Source organism: Pinus tabuliformis, chromosome 1_2 (assembly GCF_031772625.1).
Source record: "Pinus tabuliformis cultivar Carrire ecotype Pingquan chromosome 1_2, CPIR1, whole genome shotgun sequence".
NCBI classification, from domain to species: Eukaryota; Viridiplantae; Streptophyta; class Pinopsida; order Pinales; family Pinaceae; genus Pinus; species Pinus tabuliformis.
This window is the reverse complement of record NC_142298.1, coordinates 314,125,439-314,151,384: the sequence shown is the minus strand read 5'-3', so window position 1 is coordinate 314,151,384 and position 25,946 is coordinate 314,125,439.

Sequence of the window (25,946 nt, the reverse complement as noted above, 5' to 3'; positions counted from 1 at the left end):
TTGACCTAGTCATAGTAGAGATCCGGAGGATCTTCCTTCTTTTGCTTCTTCTTTCATCTCTTGAGTTATGTGAGATTCTTCTCTCTTTCTTTTGTTGTCGTTGTCCTTCTTAAGCTTAGGACAATTCCTTTTGTAGTTTCCATATTCTTGGCATCCAAAACATTGGATTTTGGACATGTCTTTGTTGTTTGTTGTTCATGGACCAAACTTGCCAAATTTGCCCTTTCTTTTGGCCATGGTAGCAAATGCTTTCTCCTTTGATCCCACATCTTCTTTTGCCTTGAGTCTGGTTTCCTCTGTCCTGCATAGAGACCACATTCCACTGAAAGTGGTTACTTCCTTCTTGGAATATATGCTTGATGTGAAGTTTCCCCACTCCTCAGGTAGAGCATTGAGTACTACAATTGTCATTTCTTTGTCAGACATGACTTCCCCAAGTTCTTGAAATTGATCTCTCATTTTAGAGATTTTCATGAAGTAGGGAGATATTACTTTGTTATCTTCATCTTATACAATTCATTCCTCAGAGATATTACTTCTGAGGTTGTGGATACTGAGAATAACTCTACTAGATTATCATAAATTTCTTTCGATGTATCAAATTTGGAGACATAGGGAATGAGAGAGTCTTTGATTGATTCTATCAGAATCCTTTGGGCTCTTGTTTCATCCTTATTGTACTTGGCTAAGGCTTGAGTTTGTTCCTTAGCAAGGATAGTCATATTCCCTTTGACATGTTCCGGGAGTTCATTCTCCTTGAAAAGTAGATCAATCCTCTTCTTCCATGCAAGAAAGTTATTGGTACCTACCAATTTATTGATTTCCTTGCAAAAAGACATTGATGTATATTCATAAGGGGACATGTACTTACTTGATATATTTTTGAGATATGATTGATTTGCTTCCTCCTTGAAGACTCGATGGCTTGCCTTCCTTGGACTTTGATGTTCTTCAAGTTGCCTTCTCCAAGTGGACTTGATTGATGACGATATTTTCTTGAAGACTTGTAGCTTGATGTAGGTCCTGCTTCAATCTGCTCTTCTTTGTAGGTGCCTTTATGTAATACTCTTCTTCTAGATTTGTAGACCTTCTTGATGAATAATGGATTTTATACCCTTCTTGTCCTTGAAGTGATTGAGACTTCTAGGCTTGATGATTCAACTTTGTAGATGCTTCTCCTTGATGAGTGTTCTTGAGTTGCCCTTTCCTTGATGTGTCATCTTAACTATGATACCATGTTGAAGAATCTAGGGAAAAGTAGTGTAGAGTGATTCTCCATTACTTGATATTAGTTTGTGGAGTATTTTTAATTTTCTTTGTTAGCTTATTCTTCTTCTTCTTCTTATTAGTGCATATGTGTGTACTTCATCAAACTGCTACCAAAACATAAGAACAAGAACACAAGATATTGGCTCTTTGCCAGGGCCAAAACCTCTCTTCTCTTGAGAGGAAAACCCTTTAGTGAATTTCTCTTATTGAAGCTTCTATTGATCAATGCCAAACCCTAGACCCTTGACAAGAGTATCCTCCAAGCACAAGTCAAGTCCTTCCTTCTTTCTGCACCTTATTCCCCGACACTTCTTCCGGTACTTCTTCCGACACTTCATCTTCCTTCTTCTGACACTTTGTTCTTCTTTCAATTGTTGGTAAGTCTTGTTATACTTGCTCTAGAGGACAAGCCTTTGATGAGAACCTTCCCATATGATGATTCCTTCACCTTCTTAACCAAATGAGCTTCTTCTTCAAAGTGTAGGTGCAGACTGGATGTGACTGTCCAGCAGCCCTAAATTCTTGCACGTGTGACTGTTTACTTGCTGTTGTAGCCTCTTTCCTTCTTCACTGGAGTGCCCTTCCTCTTCGCTTAATTGGGACTCCTTATAGGCCTTGTTGACAAGCCTAAAAACAAAGAGATATGTCACTGTAGTTTTATGCTGTAATGATCGTAGGTAGACCCTTCTTTTCTCACACGTGTGGCTGTAATAACCCTAGAAAAAAATCCTTTTCACCTCGGCTTTTTTCTGTCTTCCTTTGCTGCCCTAGAAGGCCTCTTCTTCGTTCTTTTCTTAGCCTCTTTTCTATGCTCATTTCCGAGTGAAGTTAGTGTGTTGTATTGGAGTGGACAACCTCTTTAAATAGAAGACTATCCCTCCTTTTAGGATCACTTGATTGACTGCTTGTAGGCCGACTTGAAGAGTAGACTTTAGATGGATTCTATGGTGGTGCAGCATGCTTAAAGGGGCTTCTTGATGGTGCCTTTGCCTAGGAGGAGACTTGACTTTGCTTGGAGTTTTTTATTACATATTCATACATGGTGTAACATGCCTTCAACATTTCCTTTTGACTATTTGACTCACCTATAACACTTAAACTAGTGCTAGAACTATTTCAATGAGCAAGAAACTCATTGACATATATTATAAAATAATATTTCTTTTTATTGAATAAATACAAATATCAAAAGTACATTGATGAAGACCGAAGCTAGTTACATTTCCTTCAACACCCCTCCCCTTTCTCAATTGATTACTCTTCTTCATGTCCATGTTGCGACCTATCATTGCTATATTGCACCATTCTCCTGCTTATTCCCTTTAGCCTTAGTGTCTTCTTAAGTGTTGTCATACACACATGAATATTAGCACATCAATTAATCATATAGATCTATTCATCGTCAGCTTGGAGATCCTGCCATAAACATATGGTCAACAGTATCTTGGAACATCAATTTTTACAAGTCAGTTTTTGTGACGTAATATATGTTTGGTCAATTTAGTGTGTCCTAAATTGCTATATAAATTGTCAATCCGGGAGTCGTAAACTGCTGAAGTGAAGCAAGATAACCGATTTCTTACTTCTTTGTCGTTTTTGATTTTTGGTTTGTTTTTGGGTTTATCTTTTGTTGATTCCCTAGTGTGAGATGGCAAAATTCAAGTATGGATATAAGTGTTCAAGGAAATGGCGACCTCTACAATGATTTCAAAACTTCAAAGTTCTCAAAAAGGTTTTAAAACTTGCAATGATGAAATCAATTCCTAAGAGAAAATAAAAATGTACCAAACAGTGAGCTAGTGACAATGAAGCCTAGTATCCTTGCTGCTGTATAAAAAGAGAAAAAAACTGAACTCAAAGCAATTCAAAAACTGTAAGCAAAGTAAACTAAATCATACTACTTCAACTCATATTCTGACCCCTCACCATTCGACTCGCTCTGGCTATAGGAGGTAATCATAAACAAATTGAGTAATTTGATATCTAGATTGCATAAAATGAAACTAAGATCAAACTACACATTCATACTTCAATCCCTCACCATTCGACTCGCTCTGGATATAGGAGGTAACTGAAAATGGCATGAGTAATATAATCACTAACTTGCAGAAAAATAAACTAAATCATATTACATCAACTCATATTCTAACCCCTCACCATTCGACTCGCTCTGGCTATAGGAGGTAATCATAAACAAATTGAGTAATCTGATATTTAAATTGCATAAAAGTAAATGAGCAAGACAAAACTAAAAGAAATAAACAGTTCTGGAATTAGAACTCAGAAAATAAATCAGCAGAAGGACAAGATGATTTCATGTCATTAGTCATTAAAAATCTACGTGCAATTGCCCGGGCTGTCTATAAGAACCTGAAAGAAAAACACTGATCAATTAACAGTCATTAGAAAGCATAAAAGAAACTATGGACAACAACTATCATGAATACCAAAAACAGTGTAATATGTACAAGCAAACGATTATGGCATCAGTAACATAAAGGAAGAAAGCAAGAAACCATACAGTAATTACAGAACCTTGGTGTACAGGGGCCCTCTGCAACCTCGGCCAATCAGCAATCAATCACAAATTGAACTTAAGAACACTGTCTTCTCATATATTAAAATGCAGTCATAATATAAAGATAGAGTCACGGCACAGTGGGCTCGTAAAACAGTCAAAATTACATATATCAAGCTAGCTAATATGCGTATGATAACGCGTTATTTATAACTGAGGATGATACAACTACTTCCTAAATTCTGCGCTGCTAAACAGACACATGAATAACCACGTCCGGAGATCTAGCAATATGGTAGCCGTGACAATTAAATCCAAGGAGTGGTGGCTGTTAGATTTGGTTCACGGAGCAGTTCACAAGTGTTAGCACACCTCCTGAGATTGAGGAATTTGCCGTGCAAGTCTTCACGTGGTGAAAAACAGAGTCCTGCCACCGCAAAACTCTTAGGTTGACCACCGCTTTGACTGTCCTTGACCATGGCCTTTTGTGAGTGATTCGGATGAACCAAGGGGACACGTTCCATGTCCACATCATTTGCAGCTTGCCCATGTGGCCGGATTCTCCAGTAGACACCTGTAACATAGACTTCAACAAAAAGGCTGCGGAAAGTTGAGCTGGCTGCGAAAAATGACAAAATTCCACAACTCACTGAGCAAAAATCTAGATCAAACAACAGTCACAAGACATAGTTAGGAAACCATTTTATATGCTCTTTTTAAACTAATATGCAATGATTTGACAGCTTGGTGGTTCAGGTAACTGGAAAAAAAGGCTAAAAAGGTGTATAGGGAAGATGCAGGTTTGGGACTCAACATACCCCCACTGTGAAGGTGTTGCATGTCCTCATGCAACCAAAATTTTAGTCATTCCCCTTTAGTCCATATGTTCTGAAGCCTCTGCTAGTACATCCAGTCCTCTTCTCTTCTTTCTTGGTGCTACCACCATCCTCGGTTTCCTTATCAAACATCTGAATTTGAGATTGATTAATTCCCTGCTCAACTTTTTGCACTTTTTCTTTAGTTTCTTGTTCTTCTTTTGCCATAGTCCCAAATGTAGCATAGTATTATCATGAATGATTTTGTCCACTTTTCTCTGCTCTTTTAATGCTTCATTCTCTTGTTTAATGTGCTTGTTTAGAACCTCTAATTCAAACACTTCTTGTTTTAAGGATTGTACTTGTGCATCATGTGTTATGTGGGGCAGAGTGGACGATGTACTCAGGCCTGTAGCTGTCTTTTCTAAGGATTCGAGGTAATCATACACCTCCTGCTGACTTGGATCTATTTCAGGTGTTTTCCTTGGACTGACTTCAAAGTCTTGTTGAGGAGGAGGACTGCTTTCTAATTCCGACCGAGAGGGACTTACATCAACATCTGGAGGACTGGTTTCAATATTTGGTTGAGGATGAGGTGGACTACGGCCAGTTGGAGGTTTCTCGGGTGTTTCCCCACCCAAGTCGATGAAGTGGGGTCCTTTTACTTGTGTTTTCCTCCACTTTCCTCTAAGCCTGCTGCTTCTTCTTAAATACTGTGGGCTAGTACTCCCTTCTTCTATGCTCTGTTTTCCTTTTTCTTTCTTCTTTGCTGTAGCAGCTTGTTTTCGAAGATGCACTAGTCTCTCAGACAATGTTTGATAGTCTTCCTCTATAGATGGCTCTGGTGATTGGTAGACATCTTCTATGTTCCTTTTTCCTTTCAATTTCCTCTGTTTTCTGTCCTTAGTTCTTTCCTCCTTTTCTTTTTGACCAACTTCTTTAGTTTTGCTAATAGGAGAGTCTTGGATTATGACACTCTTTTCTTTTCTCCTACTCCTTCTTGGTGTCTTTGGTGCACTGCTTTTAGGTGCCTCAGATGGCTCTTGAAAGTAATTTCTTACTAAGAACGGTTCCCAGGTATCTTTGTTTTTCTTCAGTTGGTCTTCAATGAGAATCCTTACAAGTCCATGATGATATAAATGAGGTTCTATGTCTCCTATGTTCTTTTGGATTGTGGTGCTCATCTTTTTTAAACTCAGCAGTAAGAAATAAGGCAGATTAAGGGTTTGATTCTCTAAGAAGTTCATCAATAACCTAGCATGATTCATGTACATTGCTCAAAAGCGTCCTTCGCAAGTGATAAACTTTTGAATGATTAACAGTAAGCTGGCCCATTCTTCTTTTAGTGCATGAACAATAATTCCTTTTGTAAATACGGTAACGTCCATACCTGGGTTACATAATATGATTCTCCATGCCTGCTCGTCCACATTTTTGTTTTTAAACTAATGCTCACCTTCCTGGGGCAAGTCTGTGGCAGCTGCTATTGATGCTTCAGTGACCGTGAACTTCAGGTCTCCAATTTCCACCATCTGGCCGTTGAAAGATCGTGCAAAGGCTTTTGTTACCTCCTTATTATGGCCTTTAAATTTTTGAATGAAGCATAGCCATTTTTCTTTCTTCAGCAAATCTTTTACTTGAGGGTAACCTTCTAAGTACTTAGGTCCTTCTGGTTCTGCCCTTAATAATCGTCCCATCCTTTCCTCTGTTTTGAAATTCAACTGAAATTCAACTGCGTGTGAGGGTTTAACAGAGGTAAGATGGCTAGGTTGTAGGGTTTATGGCAAAAAACATAGTGGCTGCAATTGGAAGATGGATAACAGGTAACGGGAGTGTTCAGGAACTGCAAGCGGAAACAGAGGATGAGCAGCCGAGGTGAGTTCACAAAATGGAGTGGAGACGTATGTGAACGAGGTGGCTTTAACAAAATGGCAGGGTAGTGAAGTGAAGTCGGAATTTTGAATTGAACGGCTGCGTACGAGATGTTACACGTTTATGGAATGGCTGCGAAAAATGCGGTGGAGAGGAGCCGTAATGAAATAGGTCACATCTCATGATTACAACTGGAGTATGAAAGTGCAGTCATCTACGAGTTAAAACCGAAAATTAATCATGAGACCGTTTAGGGAATAAATGCATGGTTTATGGAATAATGTCGTGGAATGGTAATGGGTAATGGAGCTATCGTGATAATCATTGCACATAGTGGAGCTTTAAGGTTTAATAACTATGCAAAATTGTGCCTTTGATTGCTATTTGAAAGAAATTTTTGCTCATACCTTGGAATCCTTGTCATTTGTTGTCCATTAGCCTTTAATCAACTGCTCCTTATTGATGCCTGTAGATGCTCCATGTCTTCATAGCATATGCTTAGTCACACCTGCATTTTCATGATTATTGCACTAACATCTTGACTGTAAATTTGAAAAACAGAGTGGTGGTTGCGGAAACTACTTCGAGCTGCGGAAATTGATTCCAGCTGCGGAAATTGACACAACACCCACTTGGCTGAATAAAGATAGTTAGATAATAACTAATTGAATGGAAATGGTCATGAAAGAGACATTTATTGATGAAATAGAATGAAATGGATGGAATGAAGTAAGATGAAGTGGAGTGAAGTGAAATGAAAATGAAATGGAGATGGAGTGGGATGGCAATGAAGTGAAGTGAAAATGGGAAAGGAGAGATCTTTTTTTTTTGGAAAATATAGAGTGTCAGGTGTCCCTGATTTTCACTCTACATTTTCTGTATAAGACTGCCAATCAGTGATTGGTTTTCAGGCTTATACAATTTATTTATTTATTTATTTTTTGATTGAAAGAAACAAAGGCTAGGCTGGTGGGGAAGAAGGATTCTTCTTCACCAGCCTTATTGCAGAATTCTCTTGAAACATTTTGACAAATTCCTCTTTTGAGAGTGGCTTATGATAAATTTTCAATCTGTGGCCATTCACAATAAGAGGAGTTTGAAATTCATCAATGGTCTTGATTCTTACCGCTCCATTGCTAAAGACTTTGTCAATCTCATATGGCCCAAGCCAATGGGTCTGAAATTTACCTTTGAAGTCTTTAAACTTGGAATCAAATAGTAATGCCCAATCTCCCTCTTGAAACTTTTTCTCTTTGATGTATCTGTCATGCCACTTAGCTCTTTGATGTTGAACTAGATCAGTTCTTAGGATTGCTTCTTGTCTGATCTCATCTAGCTCATTCAACTGCTCCATTCTGTGCTTTTGGGCTTTTGATAGATCCATCCCCAACTGAACTGCCATCTTGAAAGTTTTGGCTTGAAATTTAATGGGGAGCAGGACTTCTTTCCCATAAACAAGTTCATAGGGAGAATGTCCTGTTGTGTTCCTCCATGTATTTCTGTAGGCCCATAAGGCTTCAGGAAGCCTTTTTTGCCCAATCTCTTCTGTGTGGATGAACAATTTTGGTGATGATGCTTTCAATAACTTTGTTCGTAAACTCCACTTGGCCATTTGCTTGCGGATGGTAAGGAGTAGATTTTCTGTGCTTGATTTTGTATTCTTCGATCAGCTTCTCCATCATGTTGGATGTAAATTGACTTCCATGATCTGTCACAATTTCTCTTGGGACACCAAAGCGAGTAAAAATATCCTCATAAAGAAAATTAACAACTGAATTTTCAGTAGCAGAAAGTAATGCTTTGGCTTCTACCCATTTAGTGACATAATTAGTGCATACCAATATATACTTCTTCTGTTTAGATGGTGGATTAATGGGTCCAATGAAATCTAAAGCCCATTTTTCAAAGGGTTCGATGAGTACCTGTGGTTGTAATGACATTTCATTTGAAAGAGTCGGTTTCCCTACTCTTTGGTAGCTGTCACACCTTCTGACATATTCTTTTGTATCTTTGAAGAGGGAAGGCCAATAATATCCTAAAGAAAGGATTTTATAGGCCATCCTTTTGTCAGCAAAGTGTCCACCGCATGGTTCATCGTGACATGCCTTGAGGATGTCAGGCATTTCATCTTCCCGAACACATCTTCTGATCACACAATTTGGCCCTGTTTTAAACAATTCGTTAGAAATCCATGAATATTTTGAACTCTCCTAAATAATTCTTCTTTTTTCACTAGGAAATAGATGTGGAGGTAGCTTCCCTGTAACCAAATAGTTAGAAATATCTACATACCAAGGAGTCTTAGTTGTTACTGCAAATAAATACTCATCTGGAAACTTATACTCTACAGGAGAATCTTCGTTAGTATTTTGGATCCTAGACAAGAAATCAGCTACTGTATTTTGTTTCCCTGGTCTATCCAACACAATAATATTGAATTCCTGTAAAAGTAAGAGCCATCTTGTAACTCTGCCATTAGTAACAAGTTTGTTCATTAGATATCTAATCGCAGAATGATCAGTATGGACAAAAGTTTCATAGCTTGTTATATAATGTCTAAACTTATTGATTGCATGAACAACAGCTAAAAACCCTTTTTCAGTCACAGTATAGTTCAACTCAGTGGGAGTCAAATTTTTACTGGTATAGTAAATGGCATAAGGAACTAAATCCTTTTGACCCGACACAACTCCTAGAGCTGTATCTGAAGCATCTGTAGAAATATGGAAAGGAAGTTTCCAATTTGGTCCTCTCAAAATGGGTGCTTCAGATATTATTGTTTTCAAAGTTTCAAATGCTGATTGACAATCAGGATCCCATTTGAATTCACAGTCTTTAGTAAGTAATTTGAAGAGTGGAGATGCTATTTTGGTGAAGTTTTCTATAAATCTTCTATAGTACCCAGTAAATCCCAGAAAACTTCTAACATCTTTTTGACAAATTCGAATAGGCAACTTGGAGATGACTTCAACTTTTGATCTATCAACTTTAATCCCATCCCCTGAAATATGATGTCCCAAAACAATACCTTCAGTAAACATCATAAAGCATTTTTCATGACTCAATGAAAGGTTTGTTTCTTTACATCTTATAAGGACTTTTTCCAAATTCTCTAATGCCTCTTCAAATGAATCACCATAAACTGTAAAATCATCCATATAAACCTCTACACAATCATGGATTAGATCAGAAAAGATTCCTAGTACTGCCCTTTGAAATGTTGCGGGTGCATTACATAATCCAAAAGGAAGCACTCGGTAAGAAAAAGTTCCCCATGGACAGGTAAATGTGGTCTTATCTTGATCTTTAGGTGCTACGTGAATTTGATTATAGCCACTAAAACCATCCAAAAATGAAAAGTACTTTTTGCCTGCTAGAGCATTTAATACCTGATCGATAAAGGGTAAAGGGAAGTGATCCTTCAAAGTTGCTTTATTCAATTCCCTGTAATTAATGCATACCCTCCATTTACCATTCTTTTTAGGTATTATAACCAAAGGAGAAACCCATCGGCTATCTGAAATTGGATATATGAAGTTTACATTGAGCAGTTTTTGGAGCTCTTCTTTCACTATCTCCCTAAGGTTTGGATTCATCCTTCTCTGAGGTTGTCTGATTGGTCTATTGCTTTCCTCGATGTAGATGTGATGAATGCAAGTGTTAGGGTCAATACCTTTCATATCAGTATACTCCCATGCAAATGCAGTAGAATGTTTTTGCAAGATTTTGGTTAGCTCTCCCTGTTGTGATTTTTCCAAGTTTTTGTTGATATTCAGTGTTTTACCTGGAAATATATTAATGGCGGAACTACCAAACTCTTCCATATAGTAAAGAGACATTTGTCTAGATGATAGATACTCAATGTCAGAATCTAACTGAAATTGTGTGTGGTCATATTCTGAAGATAATTCAAAATTTTCTAATGTGTTCAGAATTTGACTATCTCCACTGATTTCAGAAATGGTAAAGACAGGTTGTATAGTTTCCTCATCATCGACCCATTCATTATCTCCTACTTCTGTAATTGCTTTTGCTGGAGGATACAGATTGAATTTCTTTGTCGAATTACCATCAGAAATATACATAACCCCAGATCTACAACTGATAAAAGCATCAGCTGTGGCTAGCCAAGGTCTTCCTAAGATGAGTGGGTGCCCTCCTATATTACTCTTGGGAGTTAAAATCATGAAATCTACTGGATATTCCCAAGAATCTAAGGAGACCAAAATGTCTTCTAATACACCATCTGGTTTGATAATTGATCGATCTGCAAGTTGTAGTAAAGTAGGTGTAAAAAGAAGATTAGGAAGTGTTAGCTGTTCCATAGTCTGTCTACTCATAATGTTGATAGCAGCCCCTAAATCAATCAAAGTATTTGGAATTTCTACCCCATTGATATGTGTTTTGACAATTGGACTACCGGGATCTACATACTTCTGCATGGTAATTTTTCCCATCATGATATCTGTAATTTTTCCTGCCAGGTGGATTCTTCTTGTATCTCTTGGTTTCCTTCCTGGTCTTTTGAGACTAAACTCCTTTATTGTTTTTGCTAGAATAGGAATTTCTCTAATGGCTTGTAACAAGGGAATCTTGATACAAACATTCTTTAATTCATCTAGGAAATCATAGTCAGGCAACAAGATTTGTTTTTCCACCCCTTTGTCAATTTGTAATCTTTCAGGAAAAGGAGGTGTGGATGAAGATGCAAGTTGCTAAACTATAGGAGTTTTGGGGGTTGACTCTTTTTCTTTTTCTTTTTGAGTGCTTGGGTTTTGAAGAGATGCTTCAGAACCTTTATTGGTTTCAAGAGAATCTTCCTCAGAAATGCTTTGCTTTTGAGCATCTATAAAAGGCTTGTCTAAAACTCTACCAGATTTGAGTTGTACATCATTGAGAGGAATAATCATATAGGTAGGAAATTGTTGTCCTTCTACCATGTAAGCATTTTGAGGGTTTTTATTATTGGGATTTGGCAATGGCTGGGAAGGTAGTTGATTTGTCTTTTGTTGGAATGGAAGCAAGAGTTGGGAATTTGGATTCTGTTGAGAAGGTTGTTGTTGTTGTGGAAATGGCAATGAAAGTTGTGGATTTTGATTTGGAAGTTGGTTTTGAAAAGATGGAGGATATTGATAAAATTGAGCAAATCTCCCATAAGGATTTTGCATACCTTGTACCCATGATTGAAATGGATTTTGAGGTTGGGACCAAGGTTGTTGCCAAGGATTCCAATTTGGTGGGGGTTGAAAGTTCGTGGGGTTGTTAAACCCTTGATTTTGTTGCCCCTGCCAAGGTCTCCTTGAAACAAAACAGAGAGACTCAATTGAATTTGGGTCTTCTTGAAAGACAGCTTTGAGCCCAGGAATTGAAGGACAATCCTTGGTCTCATGGCTTTCTGAACAAATCACACATGTTTCTACAACTTTTGCATCCAAGGGGCATTCCCTTAGAGCATGTTTCTTCCTACATTTTGGACAAAAGATGGCTAAAGCTTCAGCTTCAGCTTTCTGCTTGTTTTGTATCTTAAGGGTGTCTAGTTGCTCACTAAGACTCCCTAAAATATCAGTTTTAAACTCATCAAGCATATTGCCAATCTCAGCCCTACTTACTGATCCAGTTGCAGATTTGTTTGCTCTAATGAGAGAAGGATCTCTAGGCCCTTTTCTAGTTTTAGATTTTCCCCTTGAGAGATGGACACATAGCTCTGCTATATCATGAAGTGGAAGTTGAGATATATCTCCTTTTCCCATCATGTTCAAAATATCTATCCATTCATCTCTAATGGCTTTTAATAGAAGGGCTTTCAAGGTTTCCTCATCTAAGTTATTCATTTTTGATCTTTTAAGGTTGTATTGAAATCTTTCAAGTAAATCCTCCAAGTTTTCATCTTCTTTTTGCACCATTTTGAATACCTCATCCTTGTGATTGGTGGGCATACAATAGTCTAGGTATCTATCCAAAAATGTTTGTTTCATATCATTCCAAGTCCTAATATATTGAGTGACTAATCCCATGAACCATTTTAGAGCAGCTCCCTTCAATGTTGAAGGAAACAATTTGAATTTTTGAGAGTCTTCCATATAATCATAAGTTCGGCACGCGACTTCAAACTCAAATAGAAATGTTTCAGGATCCTCACTTCGCAACCCATAAAAGTTTGGGAGGACAGATGGTGAGATGTTTTTCATTGTTGTTCGAGATTCCTCATCAACTATAGGAAATCCAAATGAGTTATCTCCATCCCTATTTCCCCCATTGTTACCTCTACCTCCTCCATTGTTTCCTCCTCCTCTACCTCTACCTCTACCTCCTCCAAATCCGTTTACTACTTCCTCTGTCATGATAGTTTCCTCAGAGATTTTAGAGTCCTCTGGTTCTTCTACTAATGGTGAATGAGGAGAAATTTCTCCCTCTTCTTCTTCAGGTGATTCTACTTCCTCAATTACAATGTGTTTTCCTGTAGAAGTAAAGAAAGGGTCTTTTCCTAACTCAGATTCAGTGGATAGTGTGGGAGAGTCTCCTAATTCAGCTACTGCCTCTTGAATTCCAGGAATCCTAAGGCTAGGAGTGTGAGTTGGAGATGATGGAGGCGTATCTTGTCTATACCTTGAAGTAGACGGAGTTGTAAAAATCGAACTCTTGGCCCTAGCTATAAACCTTCCCCTAGAATCTCTTGCTCTATGCATGTCATTTTTTTTTCTTCTTCAAGTCGGGCTAATCATTCTCTTTCTGATCTTCCAGATCACATTAGGTGCAAGAAGAGAGCATACTCAAGAAATTATTAAACCAATAACTCTCTTTTCTGATCCTCCAGGTCACACTAGGTGCAAGAGGAGAGCATGCTTTGAGAAGTTATCAATTTTTACCTTCCTTGAATTTTTTTTTTTAAGAAATTGGCTACCTAGTTTCACTTCCCCGGCAACGGCGCCAAAATGTTTGGTCAATTTAGTGTGTCCTAAATTGCTATATAAATTTTCAATCCGGGAGTCGTAAACTGCTGAAGTGAAGTGCACTATATATGCAAGATAACCGATTTCTTACTTCTTTGTCGTTTTTGATTTTTGGTTTGATTTTTGGGTTTATCTTTTGTTGATTCCCTAGTGTGAGATGGCAAAAGTCAAGTATGGATATAAGTGTTCAAGGCAATGGTGACCTCTACAATGATTTCCAAACTTCAAAGTTCTCAAAAAGGTTTTAAAACTTGCAATGATGAAATCAATTCCTAAGAGAAAATAAAAATGTACCAAACAATGAGCTAGTGACAATGAAGCCCAGTATCCTTGCTGCTGTATAAAAAGAGAAAAAAACTAAACTCAAAGCAATTCAAAAACTGTAAGAAAAGTAAACTAAATCATACTACTTCAACTCATATTCTGACCCCTCACCATTCGACTCGCTCTGGCTATAGGAGGTAATCATAAACAAATTGAGTAATCTGATATCTAAATTGCATAAAATGAAACTAAGATCAAACTACACATTCATACTTCAATCCCTCACCATTCGACTCGCTCTGGCTATAGGAGGTAACTGAAAATGGCATGAGTAATCTAATCACTAACTTGCAGAAAAATAAACTAAATCATATTACATCAACTCATATTCTGACCCCTCACCATTCGACTCGCTCTGGCTATAGGAGGTAATCATAAACAAATTGAGTAATCTGATATCTAAATTGCATAAAAGTAAATGAGCAAGACAAAACTGAAAGAAATAAACAGTGCTGGAATTAGAACTCAGAAAATAAATCAGCAGAAGGACAAGATGATTTCATGTCATTAGTCATTAAAAAGCTATGTGCAATTGCCCGGGCTGTCTATAAGAACCTGAAAGAAAAACACTGATCAGTTAACAGTCATTAGAAAGCATAAAAGAAACTATGGACAACAACTATCATGAATACCAAAAACAGTGTAATATATACAAGCAAACGATTATGGCATCAGTAACATAAAGGAAGAAAGCAAGAAACTATACAGTAATTATAGAACCTTGGTGTACAGGGGCCCTCTGCAACCTCGGCCAATCAGCAATCAGTCACAAATTGAACTTAAGAACACTGTCTTCTCATATATTAAAATGCAGTCATAATATAAAGATAGAGTCACGGCATAGTGGGCTCGTAAAACAGTCAAAATTACATATATCAAGCTAGCTAATATGCGTATGATAACGCGTTATTTATAACTGAGGATGATGCAATTACTTCCTAAATTCTGCACTGCTAAACAGACACGTGAATAACCACGTCCAGAGATCTAGCAATATGGTAGCCGTGACATTAAATCCAAGGAGTGGTGGCTGTTAGATTTGGTTCACGGAGCAGTTCACAGGTGTTAGCACACCTCCTGAGATTGAGGAATTTGCCACGCAAGTCTTCACGTGGTGAAAAACAGAGTCCTGCCACCGCAAAACTCTTAGGTTGACCACCGCTTTGACTGTCTTTGACCATGGCCTTTTGTGAGTGATTCGGCTGAACCAAGGGGACACGTTCCATGTCCACATCATTTGCAGCTTGCCCATGTGGTCGGATTCTCCAGTAGACACCTGTAACATAGACTTCAACAAAAAGGCTGTGGAAAGTTGAGCTGGCTGCGAAAATTGACAAAATTCCGCAGCTGACTGAGCAAAAATCTAGATCAAACAACAGTCACAAGACATAGTTAGGAAACCATTTTATATGCTCTTTTTAAACTAATATGCAATGATTTGACAGCTTGGTGGTTTAGGTAATTGGAAAAAAAGGCTAAAAAGGTGTATAGGGAAGATGCAGGTTTGGGACTCAACAATATATTTCAATATATAATACATGTTTTAATGCCACAACAACATATAATATAAATCGTATCTAAATATTTTATTAATTCTCTCCTCCCTGGTATACTATATGAAGACCTTAACCTTGCTTCCAGAGGTCGTGTGTTGAAGCTATTACTCTCATTAACTATGATGTCTCAATAACAAAGTTCTATTTTTTTATTTATTATTCCCAAAGGTTTAGATGTTGAAACCTTTAGCGTTGTTGCTATGTAACATAGCTCCAATTCTATTCCCAAGGTCTAAGTATTGAAACATTTGGCTCTATTCCCAGTCTATAATGCTCCTTCCCATCCCCTTGGACTCTCCAAGGCCCATGAGAGGTGTTACTTATATTTGACCCAACCTTCATAGCCTTGACATGGAAATGGTGTCACAAAATTCCTCCTTTTTCAAATACTTTAAAACAAATCAACACCATCATCATGTAATAAATAATGAAATTATATTATTCAATATTATAAAAAAAAATTATTCAATTGATTTTTTATTGATAAAAAAATAAAGTATTTTAAATTAAATTTATTAAATAATATGTTATATGAAAAAAACAAAATAATAAATTATAAACACGCCGACTATACACATATATTTATTTTGTGGTCCCTCCTAGAAGCAAGTCGGAGGTTGGGATGATTATGAGGTCAAAGGTTAGACTTGTCTTTTGAACGATACTATGACACTCCCTGACCAATTAGGCTCCTTGTAAACATGCACAACTATACACACATATTTCTTTTGTGGCCCCTATTGAAAGCAAGTCGGAGGTCGACCTCCACTATGAGGTCATTTGAATGGTCTCTCTAGACACTCTCGACCACTGACACTTCCTGACCAATTCGACTGCAGCTATAATACTGCACGTAAGCTGGTGCGAGCCTTGACAAATTCAACGAAAGTTGCGATATCCGTTTCATTTAAATATTATTTTAATCAAAATTATTCACATATACATTAATGTTGATATTAGGTGAGATTAAAGTACTCTGTTGTTTTACGAGGAAATGAGCAACAATGGTCAAATTATCTTGCTTCATGGTTTTTATCGTTTGTGTTGAGATTTGAGAGTAATGATGCCATTTATTACCTGCAAATTGTAACTTATTCCCTCGTCCATGTTTTATTTCTCTTCTCATACATATTTGGCTTGTAATGTACTTTTTTATTCAATATAAATTGAAAATATAATTTTTGCATTTTGTTTCCTAGAATCCAAGTTCACTGTAATTATTATTTTTTATAAACGACTTAAATGAGGTCTATGATCAGGTCTATCATCAGTTGATATGTTATAAATTAAAAGTTAAATATCTAGTAAAATTAGTTGTTATTATACTTTGATTGTGTGACATTTTTTTATTTTTATTTTTATTTTTTAAATAAGCAAGCGAATAGTTTTGATAATAATATATATTATTTATTATTGACTAATTTGTATCATTAGTATTTGAAAAAGAAAAATAAATAACCATATTCACATTATTTTTTTTCTTTAAACGAGATAACGAGTTCATATCTTTTAAACATTTTAATAGTAATTTGTTTAAATTTGTACGTAGTTTTTGGATTTGTTATCTTAAAATTTTAGATAGAAAGAATAATAATATTTCTGTAAAATTGCTTTAAATAAATTTATCTTATAAGAATAATTTATTCAATTTAATTTTTTATCGATAAAAAAAAATATTAAAAATTAATTTATTAAATAATAATAAATTATAAGGAAGCCAATTATATATATATATATATATATATTTCTTTTGTGCGCCCTCCTAGAAGCAAGTCAAAGGTTGGGCTTACTATGAGGTCGGAGGTTGGCCTTATCTTTTGAATGATACTATGACACTCTCCAACCAATTTGGCTCCTTGTAAACACCCCCAACTATACGCACATATTTCTTTTGTGGCCCCTACTGAAATCAAGTCGGAGGTTGGCCCACACTATGAGGTCAGAGGTCGGCCTTATTGTTTGAATGGTCTCTCTAGACACGTCTGACTACTGACACTCCTTGACCAATTCGGCTCCAGCTACAATACTTCATGTAAGCTTGTACGAACTTTAACAAATTCAACAGAGGTTGGGATATGCGTTATATTTAAATATTTTAATCAAAATATTTGCATATACATTAATGTTGATATTAGCTGAGATTAAAGTACTTTATTGTTTTAAGAGGAAATGAGCAACAATGGTCAAATTATCTTGCTTCATGGTTTTTATCGCTTGTGTTGATCTTTGAGAGTAATGATGCCATTTATTATTTGTAGATTGTAACTTATTCCTTAGTCCATGTTTTGTTTTTCTTTATACATATTTGACTTGTAATGTACTTTTTTATTCAATATAGATTGAAAATATAATTTTTGCGTTTTGTTTTCTAGAATCCAGGTTCATTACTATTATTATTATTATTATTTTTTATAAATAACTTAAATGAGGTCTATGTTCATGTCTATCATTAGTTGATATGTTATACTAAATATCTAGTAAAATTAGTTGTTATACATTCATTGCGTGACATTTAGCGAAAAAATGTTATTATTATTTTTTAAAATATAATAGGCAAGCAAATAGTTTTTATGCTTGAGTTTTTTATTTTTATTTTTATTTTCTTTCCTGAATGAATTTTGTTTTAAAATTTAAAATTATTTATTTAAATTACAATTTTAAACAATGCTCTCTCTCTCTCTCTGTCTATATATATATATATATATATATATATATATATATATATATATATATATATATATATATATACATACATACATACATACATACATATATACACACACACACACACACACACACACACACACATATATATATATAAGATGATCATAAGCCGGGGAGTGATGGAAACCCTATCTCTGACGTCTGTTTCGAACAAGGGTTATGGTTAGCGTTGCCCCGTTTCCGCTGTATCCGTTTAATCTTTGTAGGTGCGCGCTGTCACTCTTCGTCATTTACTGGCTGCCCTCCGTGCTTCCTGTTGTCACTGCTGCCTTCCTTTATTTGTTGGGCCTACTGCATTATGTCGGACATGGAATTAGAGGAGGTGGATTATTCCGCCGACCCTAACCCCTATGTCTCTATTTTTCGTAGCCCTAACCCTACGCTGGTTTATTCGTTTGCTGCTCACCAGGAACCGACTGAACCACTCCTATTCGTCTCTCCTCTTGTCGTTACTCTCCTCGGACCATCTACATCTGGCCTCCCCTTCGCCACCCTCTCCATTGATTCCCTGGAGCTTGATTGCCCTCCACTCTCACTAGTGACCCTCCACTTGCTTGTTGCTTGTTCACTGTCATCCCCTCCTTTCGAACCCTCGCCTTCCGGGGATCTATTGTGCACTCCGCCCTTCGTGCCCCCCTCTGAAGATGATCACACCTTTGTGCCTGGGTAGACCCTGCTTGAGCCTTTAGTGCCTTCCACTTTTGCTGCGGCGACACCCTCCACCGTTCCATCCGGCTGCTTCGAGACCCCAGTCATTAAGGTCCGACACTCTACACAGAATCATCACCAGGAGAATCAGGGCTCTCCAGACCCATTGCAGGACCACCCAACTGCGCCTAGATCAGGCAAGTGGAAGATTAAGTGTGTGAAGGCCTCGGGTAAGGACCTCACCCTCAAATTTGGGGAGGGTTTGAACATGGGTGAAGTTGTCACTACGGCTGGTAAGGTTCTGGTGGGTAGGGTTCGGGGACGTGCCTATTCAGCAGAGTGGCTTAGCCTCTGGGTCAAGGAGATTTGGGGCAACATTTTTAAAGATCTTCCTGAGGTGCAGACACTACCTCGCGGTTGGTTTGCGCTCCACTTCTTGCAGGAGGAATATACCAACTGGGCACTTTCCAGATACTGGCACATTGAAATGGCCCTGGTCATGCTGAAGCGCTGGAGCCCACTATTTGACCCTAAAAGAGAACAGATCGGTGCTGGACCATTATGGGTTAGGCTGCCAGGGCTCCCTCTACAGTACTGGTCTGAGGATGTGTTTGTACGTATTGGGAACGTGTTGGGCACCTATTTGGACTACGATAGGTCTTATATCAAATCAAGGAACAGGTCTCTGGCTCGCATCTTGGTCCACCTTGATACAAGAGAGGGCTTAGAGGAGAAAATCACCTTGCAATGGAAGAATTTCACTAGGATCCAAATCTTGGACTATGAAGGAGTCCCGTTCAGATGTCGCAGGTGCCACAAAGTAGGGCACCTCTTCAAGGAATGCCCCTTGGTTCGTAAGGACTCGGACTCTTCTAAGGTACCAGAGGGTGAGGCTGCTAGGGCTCCTGCATCCGCTCCAAGGCAGACTCCTCCAGCTACTTCATCGATGAACAAGAAGGGGACACCAAATCAAATGTCGACTTCGAGCGCTCCTTGTCCTCCCTCCCCACCAATGACCCGATCGAGGGTTGCTGCTGAGGCTGCTCGCTCCTCGGGTACTCCTCCTCTCCCTAACTCTGTTTTTGCTTTTTCTCCTACTTGTTCTGCATTGCATTTGCACACTGCATCTGCATCGGTTCAGGATTTCACCTCCACCTCCATCCCCTGTCCCCTCGTCTCTCATCAGCCGATCCTCTCGACCACTCCACCATCCTTCCCTCCTGAGGTTCCACCCTCTTCGATCAAACCAAATCTTCCCTCCTGACCTGCCCACCCTTACAATCTCTGTCCCCGCCTCCCTCTCTTAGCGGCCTGCTCCGAATCCTCTGGATTGGGACTGACCCCACCTACAAGCGCCCCCAAATCCATTAGAGGTCATAAATCCCATTTATCAAAGGCCATCCTATTAGCCGAGGTGGAAGTGGCTTCGAGTAGACAATCATCACTTGATCGGGTACTTAGAGCTTTGAACACCCTACCTAAATCTCCCCCATGAAGTGGCTCTCTTTTAATTGCAGGGGTCTGGCTAGCTCGCCCAAAAAGCTAGCCCTCAGACGACTGTTTGAATCTGAGACTGTAGACATTATCTTCCTACAAGAAACATTAGGTGAGGCTGACCTTATCTCCTGTGTTCTCCACTCCCTAAAACCTGGTTGGATCTTCCAATCCCTTGATGTCATGGGACGATTGGGTGGACTGGCCCTGGGATATAACCCCTGATCTATTTACCTCAAGGCCTCCTTGGGTGGTGCTGGTTTTATTGGAATGGATATCTTCTCATCGGATTTGGGCATGGATCTTCGGATAGTCAATGTATATGGCCCATGTCAAAATAGAGAGGCCTTCTGGAACCGTCTCCTTAATCTATCCCTCACAAATTCTGAAAACCTCATTTTGGGTGGCGACCTAAACTTCTCCATTGGATATGGGGAATCATGGGGGACAAATGCTCAGGTGGATCTGCTTTTGGATGTTATGGAGCAGCTGCTTGAACATCATCATTTGACAGATATCCCCATGGTAAAGCCCCTTCCCACTTGGCGAAATCGCAGAATTGGGGAGGCAGCCTTAGCCAGGCGATTGGATCGCTTCCTCATCAAGGACACACTGGTTCAAAGACTTTCCTTATTCAGACAATGGGTTGGTTCTGGAGGATTATCGGACCACTCCCCCATTTATTTGGAGATCTCTGGCCCCTCTCAAAAACCAAGGGCCCCATATAAATTCAACTCCACCTGGCTATCAGACCCCTCTTATATTCAACTAGTCTCTGATTTCTAGCTATCAAATCCTCCTTCCTCGGGGAGAACTTTGGCGGAAGGTTTCTGTACCAATCTTTCTAAGATTAAGAGACTTTCCATTAATTGGGCTAAGGATAAAAGAGTGAGGGATGACCAAACCCTTGGAGATATTGAATAGACATTGGCCACTCTTCTAGATGAACAGGGATGGGGGTTTACCTCGGTAGAGGCAAAGACACATCTCATCAATTTGGAAGAACAACGGTAAAAAATACTGAGGGAGAGGGAAGAAACCTGGTGACTCTGGAGTCGAGTTGTTTGGCTAAAAGCAGGAGATGAGAACACAAAATTCTTTCAATTTTTTTCCAAGGGAAGGAAATTCAACAATATCATTTGGAATATGCCCTTGGAGGATGGGGGCACGACAACAACTTATAACCAGCTCTCTCGCCTTGGGAATTCTCATTTCTAAAAACTTTACAAGGCCCCTCCTGGTGCCTCTCTTGCTGAAATTGTCAGAATTGCAGGACACTTCCCCAGATTTGTGGACCTGGAAATGGCCGAGGAGCTCATTTCCCCTGTCACTCAGGCGGAACTGGAAAGTACACTGAAATGGTTCAAAAAAGATAAGAGTCCAGGGCAGACGACTAAATAATTGAATTCCACCTTGCCTTTTATGAGATCATTGGTCAAGACCTGCTCAAGGTGGTGGAGGAATGCAGGACTTCCGGGTGTATGTATGAGGCCATCAACACCACTTTCATTTCCCTGATCCCTAAATCCGACTCTCCTTCATCTTTCAATGAATTTCAACCTATTTCTCTTTGTAATTGTCTCTATAAAATCATTGCCAAGATTATTGCCAATCATCTCAGGCCCATCCTATCCTGTCACATTTCCCCTGAGCAATTTGCTTTCCTCCAGAATAGAAAAATCCATGAAGCTATTGGCACAGCATAGGAAGCCCTACACTCCCTGAAAACAAAAAAGCTAAAAGGGGCAATTCTCAAGATTGACCTTGCTAAAGCATTTGACCGGGTCAGTTGGCTATACATTAAGATGATCCTTACACACCTAGGATTCCCACCCCCCTTCATCGACTGGATTATGTGCTGTATCACCTCAGCCACCTTCAGTGTACTCATAAATGGCTCAGCATCACATTTCTTCCATGCTGAGAGAGGACTTCGGCAAGGATGCCCACTCTCCTCGCTCCTCTTTTTGATTGTCATGGAAGGCCTCAGTAGACTCATTGCATCTGCCAAGCGGGAAGGGTGGATACAAGGGCTTAAAATGTCTGACCATTGCTTCCTCACTCATCTACTTTTCGTAGATGATGTACTCATCTTCCTAAATGGAAGCATCAGGGACTCCTCAACTTTCCATGAAATCCTCACCCTATTTGCCTTGGCTACTGGTATGGAAGCAAACCACTCCAAGTCTACCATTACTCTTTCCAATGCATCTCCTCGGGAAACAAGGTACGCTCAACAAAAATTTCCTTTTTAGAGCCATCATCTGGAGGATGGCCTTAAGTACCTGGGATTCTGGATCAAGCCACATTGCTACAGAATAGCTGATTGGATCTGGCTTGTGGTTAAAATTGAAAAACGCTTACAAAACTGGAACCACAGATTCCTATCCAGAGCTGGTCAGTTAGTCCTCATCAAATCTGTCTTGGAGGCTACTCCAGTCTACTGGATGTCGCTGGCTTGGATCCCTAAAGGAATCCTCACCCGAATTCAGAAGATTTGCTGCAAATTCCTTTGGAACGAGTATAAAGAGGGAAAACCCTTTGCTTGGGTGGGATGGATGCACATTAGACTCCCCAAGAAATGGGGTGGATGGGGACTAAAGGACTTATTAGTCTTTGCACATGCTCTTGCTGCCAAGATGGGATGGATCCTGCTCACATCACAAAACCTATGGATTGAAGTCTCCTACCATAAATATATATGGCCTCATCATCTCTTGGATTGGATTTGTCTACCCTCCTGGCCTCGATCTGGGATATCTATGGTTTGGAAAGCAATATTAAACACCTTGCCTTCTATTAGAGAGGGACTAGCTTGGAGAATAAATGATGGCTCATTGGCCCATATAGGCATGGACCCATGGACGGGAGGGGGGAATATGTATCAATTACCTCCTGACCTCATCCTGTTTCTCAATCAGCGGAATATCAAAGTAATTGCACAGGTTGCTGACTTGGAGAACAACTCCATCTTTGAACAGGCTTGGTTATCAGCTCTGCATTTAGGCATCCCTGAACACTGGCAACAAGCTTGGGAAGGGTATATTAATGCCCTGAAAGAATCCCATGTGTGCATCAAAGAAGGCCCCGACAATCTCATCTGGACTTCGGCTGAGCATGGATTATACTCTCCTAAATTTGGATACCCCATCCTACTCTCAGCGCGCAGGCCGCTAGCACTCCTAGACTGGTGGGGGAAGATATGGAAACTCAAAGCACCATTGAGAATGAAATTATTCATGTGGAACATGCTCAGGAATAAAACCCCAACTAGAGAAAACCTCATGCATCGATCCCATTACGGCCCACATTGGTGTGTACTATGTAAACAGGCCGAGGAAACCAATGATCATTTGTTCCTACACTGCCCGATGAGTGCTCAGCTATGGATACAAGTCTTAAATATGCTTTCCAAATCTGCCTGTTGGCAGGGTCAATCGATACCTGAGGCTTGGGATCACTGGACAGCTGCGAACAATGACTCTAAAACTCATTGCCTTCCTCTCCTTGTCTGCTGGTCAATCTAGCTGATCAGAAATGAGATTATTTTCAAGGGGAAAGAGGCCAGATGGCCACATGCTGCTGCAAAAATCATTGCTGCCTACCATGAGATTCCGGACGAGATACACACTCCTACAAATTGAAATTTATCCACTGAATCGATTGATCTCACCATTCCTTGGGCATATTTCGATGGCGCTGCCCAAGCACAGGGGTGTGGAGGTGGAATTATACTCCATCTATCTGAACACCATCACTACAAAATTCAATTGGGATTGGGAGAGGGAACAAACAATTATGCTGAATTGATCACCCTCAGACATCTTTTGCATTTTGCATTGGCTCACTCATGCAATAAATTACAGATCTTTGGTGATTCCAAAATCATCATAAATTGGTTCAATAACATTAACAATTGTCATGCACATTCACTCAGAAACATTTTGGATGAAATATAGGATTTCAAAGCACAATTTAACTCTGTTACCTGTCAACATATTTATAGGGAACGTAACTCAACTGCTGACAAATTATCCAAGGAGGCTATGACACATCCCAGAGGCCTGTGGATGATACAGGAACAGATTGGTGAAGAACAATACCAATACTATCACCGACCCTACATTGATAGGGCATATCCTAGGGTGGACAGGCCCTAATTTTTTTGTTTATTATCAATAGTTTACAGTTACACTATGCTGACTTATGTATATATATATATATATATATATATATATATATATATATAATATATATATATATATATATATTTTTTTCTGTTACTAGACATATCAAGTACACCTTGCGTGGTGATTTATGTACAACTCTTTTAGAATGGCCTCGGCCATAACTTATTTTTGAACACTACTTGAATGGCTTCGACCAACAGTTATGCATATGCCAAAGGCATCTACTACATGTAATTTTTCAAAATTAATGAAAAGTTACGATTTTTCCTCGAAAAATTTATATATCTATATATATATATATATATATATATATATAATCTTGTTAAAAAATATACAACCAAATTAATTAAAAATGTTTATAACATAATTAAATTCTTTTATATTTTTAAACTATTTTATCAATTTATATTTAAAATACATCTTTGCAGTGTATTTAATTTTTGGTTCATAATACATTTTATATGAACTTTTTTATTTTGTTTGCTGACCATGTTTTTTTTGGTTAATAATTTTAAATTGTAATTAAATTAAACAAAGTCTTTTGGTAGAAATCACATGAGAGAATTTTTTGACCGACGCGTTTCGAACCAACAAGTGTGGTTTATCATCAGGACCAGATGAAGAGGCAGACCATGGCAAAGGCTTAAATAGAGAGCAATGTAGAGACATAATTTCAAGTAATGGCTATATTTGAACAATAATGTTTAAATTATAATATTAATTTATTAATATATTAAAAACAAATATTATTAAGTAACAACTATATTAAACGGCTAGTTCTTGAAAAAAAATTTAAATAATGACATTATTTCATTAATTTATTAAAAATATTAATAGGTAACGACCATATTAAACGACTAGTATTTGAAAAATAATATTTAAATTAGTTTATTTAAATCAAATATTACTAGTTCTTGAAAAATAATATTTAAATAATGATATTAGTTTATTAATTTATTAAAATATTAATATGTAACGACTATATTAAACGGCTAGTTTTTGAAAAAATATTTAAATAATGATATTATTTCATTAATTTATTAAAAATATTAATAGGTAATGGCTATATTAAACGGTAAAAACCAAATATTACTAGTTCTTGAAAAATAATATTTAAATAATGATATTAGTTTATTAATTTATTATCATATGAATATGTAACGGCTATATTAAATGACTAGTTTTTGAAAAATAATATTTAAATTAATTTATTAAAACCAAATATTACTAGTTTTTGAAAAATAATATTTAAACTGTGATATTAGTTTATTAATTTATTAAAAACAAATATTAATAAGTAACCGCTATATTAAACAGCTAGTTTTTAAAATAAATAAATAAATAATCAAAGTCAAACTTTAAAGGAGGGGAATAAAAAATTATAAAAACGAGTGAAGACCCTAATCGAGACAAGATCATTTGAAATAAAATAAAATAAAATAAACTAAAAATAATTAATGGAAAAATAAATAAAATAAAATAAAAATATATAGAAGTCAAAACAAATAAATAAATATATAAATAAATAAATAGAAATAAATAAATAAAAACAAATAAATAAAAAACATAAATATCTATATATATAT